This window comes from Primulina eburnea, chromosome 7 (genome assembly GCF_022965805.1).
Source record: "Primulina eburnea isolate SZY01 chromosome 7, ASM2296580v1, whole genome shotgun sequence".
Classification (NCBI taxonomy): Eukaryota; Viridiplantae; Streptophyta; class Magnoliopsida; order Lamiales; family Gesneriaceae; genus Primulina; species Primulina eburnea.
Genome location: NC_133107.1, coordinates 38718424 through 38722847, shown reverse-complemented (window position 1 = coordinate 38722847; position 4424 = coordinate 38718424). Strand labels below are relative to the sequence as shown.

General features: G+C 31.7%; 1 long non-coding RNA gene across 1 annotated transcript; it reads right to left on the bottom strand.

Moving 5' to 3' along the window:
• Positions 1-282: 282 nt before the first annotated feature.
• Positions 283-2696, bottom strand: LOC140836229 (uncharacterized). Its single transcript, XR_012119039.1, has 2 exons — positions 2564-2696; positions 283-503 (listed from the first exon to the last, which is right to left on the bottom strand). It is a non-coding gene; the product is annotated as an uncharacterized lncRNA (long non-coding RNA).
• Between the last annotated feature and the right edge of the window lie 1728 nt (positions 2697-4424).

Genomic DNA, 4424 nt, shown 5'->3' with positions numbered 1-4424 from the left:
GATTGCATTAAAACATGCACATGCTGAAATCATGATTTGAATACTTAATACATGAAATAATTTAAAATCTTAAAACTTACAGACTTGAGGTGTGACTTCGTGAGCTTCTTGCGACTGGCAGTAGGCATAACCCTTTACAAGAACCTCGCTCTGATACCAACTGTAACGAACCGTACTTTTTACCATTCAAAATTTGCGGAAAAATTAAAATTTTTCTTCAATATAAAATAATCTTCAATATTTGCCATAAAATACCACAACCAAATCCTCCATAAGAAAAGGTTGTCAAAAGAGTCGTTCATAAAATATTTGAAATTCAACATCACCAATAAAATCTGCTAACAAAATACTTGCTCAAAACATCTCTCATCACATCATATAAATCAGAGTAATTTTAAACTTTGCATAAAAACGTAAACATGGCGGTCCTCGGGTTTAGCCTCCCGCTCAGTCCAAGCCTGCCACTTGGTCGCCACCTCCTGTCTCCTCATCAACATAAGCACCTGCATCGATCAAGTCTAGTGAGTCTAAAGACTCAACACGTATAAACTGGGAATAACGAGTATTATATAATAAAACCACATACAACTTCAAAATATAACATATATACTTGAAACTTAAACTTTGCGTAATAAACTTGAACTCTTAATAAACTTAAACTTTCATAATAACTTTGAACTCTCATAAACTTCTTTGAACTTGAACATACATACTTTGAAACTTGAACTTGCATAATAACTTGAACTTTCATAAACTTGAGCTTTGCATAAACTTTGAACATACATGCATACATGATATGACGTGCCATCACATAAACTTTTCTTTAAACATGCTTTCATACTTCAACATACTTAACTTCATCATTTTGCGTAGAGGATGTTTCAAAGCAAGTGACCCTTAACATAATAAATATCTGATCAGACAAACCACAGTACTGGGCTGACAGGGACGTATCCACTGCCACATACATAAGATCCCTGTTCATAATTTAACAGGCCAGTTGATCCACGTTCATAATTTAACGCTTCACAACCACGATCTAACCCGTTCATAATTTAACGGGCGGATTGATCCCCGTTCATAATTTAACGCTTTCCAATACTAACTTCAAACCCGTTCATAATTTAACGGGGTGGAGAGGTCCTCGGCCACGTTCACCGACTTCCAAACCCATTTACTTTTGGTCACAAGACATTTAGCATACCTCAAAAACTTCAAATATTTTCTTTGCACGTCATACATACTTACTTGGCGTTGAGGTACAACTTAAATGTAAATGTCATGCTTAATCCCAAGCTAAATAAATTCTTAGAACATTCTATAATTTCCCATGACATAACCTTGTAAAACATCATAGTAAACCATAGCATAAAACCACAAATCAAACCTTAAATAATAAAAGAAAATACCTAAAATCTGAAGGTACACGGACCCCGCTCCTAGGTCCGTATCATGGTCCGTGTCCGTGCGTTTAAAAATGTTGTGATGAAATAAGAAGGCACGGACCCCGTGCCTACCTCCGTGTCCGGGTCCGCTCTGTTCGACGAATTATTTTATGAAAATTTTGCGACATGTCTATTCTCCCAATTAATACATAATGCATCAAGATTCATCACTATGAGACCATTCTAGGACACCATAACAATGAACTAAACTTTTATAATCACCCTACAATTCATACGACCCAAAATACTGTCATTTATATTAAAGTTTATTTCTTACGACTTCTTAATAACTCAAGCTCTTAACGACATGAATCAAAACCTCAAAAATACTCTAAACATCATTACTAACTTTCTTATATGCAGCAACAATCACCCGTCGATCCCCAACGAAGCCTGCAACATAAAAACTTCAAGAACATATTAAAATTCATAAATTTCTTGAAACACGATTTGAGCATTCATACTAAAAACTCCATAACTCACTCGTTTTTAATCCAAATAACTCGAATTTTATATCAAATCGAACGTATCGAAAATATCTACGTTTTTGTAATCAAAAGTTTTCTCAAATCTTTACTGAAAAATCGCAGTATTTTCAGAACAGCAAAACGTTTCTAAACAAATGCAGTTTGAGCAGCCCTACGAAAAACGCCATAACTCACTCAATTATCATCCAAAAATTTCGAATTTTATATCAGATCGAACGTATCAAAAAGATCTACGTTTTTGTAGTTGAAAGTTTTCTCAAAATGTGTACCGAAAAATTGCAGTTTTCGAAAGAACAACCAAACAGGATTTTTCGGATCTAATTTGAGCAGTCATACTAAAAACACCATAACTCACTCGTTTTTAATCCAAATAACTCGAATTTTATATCAAATCGAACGTATCGAAAAGATCTACGTTTTTGTAGTTAAAAGTTTTTAAAAATCAATACCGAAAAATCGCAGTATTTTACAGAACAACAAAAACGTGAATTTGGTGATCCAAAATTGTTTCAAACTTGATCTAGACGTGATTGCTCAAACTTCTACGCATCGCACATATAATTTTCGCATAAATAACAACACAACGCATAATATGACAAGATCGATGCATCAAGAACAGAATATACGTGCCTTTTGATATTTAAAAATACCGTAACGACGATACCGAAGCGGAGACGGAGCGAAAGTTGATTCCGGATGATCGTGGCTTGATTTTCTTTGAAGAAAACTCACTAAAAATGTGCTGGAAAATTGCAAGGCTTGGACGTGCTTGTTGAAGGGAAAAAGGAAAAGAATTAATGGAGATTGATTGAGAGGGAAGAGTTTTAAAAACACTTCCTTCTCTTAGTCAAAAGATGGATAGAAAATTTTGTTTTGTGTTTTGTTTGGTGTGTGTTTGTGTGTGTTACGTGTAGTTGTGTGTGTAAAGTGTGAGTCAATGTGCAAGTTTAATTATTTAAAGGAATATAATATGCTAATTAATAATTAAAAATACTATTAAAATTTAATCTTTTCTATTTTACAAAATCCTCAAATTTAACAAAAGAAGTAGGAGAAACGTGTGGGTGTGTCTAATTAGATATCATTTGTGCTAACTAATAAATAAAATACTAATAAAAATGCTAACCCAATTTAATTTAAAATAAACTCTTAAATTAAAATAACACACACAAAAATACAAATTTTAAAAATCTTAAACTTTTAAAATTACTAATTAAATGATTTAGGTTTAAAATTACTGAACCTAAACAAATCATTTAAATTGCCCCTATCTCAACTTAAAATAAAATGTCACAATTAGAATCACTAAAATCCACATTTGATAAACTTTTAAAATTTAAACTCCTAAAATAACTTAATATTTAAATTAGACTTTTAAAAATATTAAAACTTCATAAATCATTTAAAATGTCTCATACCTAACTTAAAATAAAATACCACATTAAAATTTACTAAAAATCGTCCCGGTCTCCTTTCCTCGATCTCGCCTCGAATAATCGTCTGAAATATAAAACTCAATAAACATGTTAACATACATTAAATAAACATAAATAATTAAAATAATAAATTTCATAAATTAAATGAAAGCATACATTAAAATCATTTAATAAAATACATAAGAAATTTAATAACTTGCACTCACGTGGTTCATGTGGACTTCTAATTTTCGAGACATCACAATCTATCCCCCTTAATTTGAATTTCGTCCCCGAAATTCGCTTATCCTCGGTAATCCAAAAGTTTAGATTCTTAATTCTAGTATCCCAACAATCCATGCTACCGCTGCGCTACTCTGATAAATTAAGTCTTATGTTGTCCTTACGTCTCTTCAATCCGAATTAAATTTCCTACCAAAAACCTCATTTTTGATTCACAACTTATGGTAACTTAGTTTACTTTACTAAAATCCCGAATTCATGACTTTTCTCGTCGTTCTCAATATTAGAAATGGAGGTTCAACCTTATCGTATCTTACCTTCTTTATACTATACTTGTAATGTCAACGACCTATTACATTAGCATTTATGCAGTCCATCTTAAGAATTCTTTGCACCCAAAAAATTTACTGATCAACTCCTATCCTCGGCAATACACTTATAAGTTGAACATTTTTCTTACCTCATAATAATATTGGCCTACAACTCTTGAATCAATTCTTTACCTTACAATACCACCGGATGTAACTTAGTTATTTACAAATACGTCCCAAATATAAAATGTTGCCAACTTTAATTTCGAGTAAGGGATACGACAAGTATAAAAGTCTATAAGATTTTTAAACAAAATAAATTATGACATCTCATTATAATAATGAGATATGATATACATAATTATTTAAACATATCTAATATTATATACACCATATTTTTACCATAAAATTATACAAATACATACATATACCAACGGTCATAAAACGGTAACAAACGGCTAGTTTTTTTTTCTCTCTGTAAATACCATCTCACAAATACATTCAATCACTTCAACTTTCTCT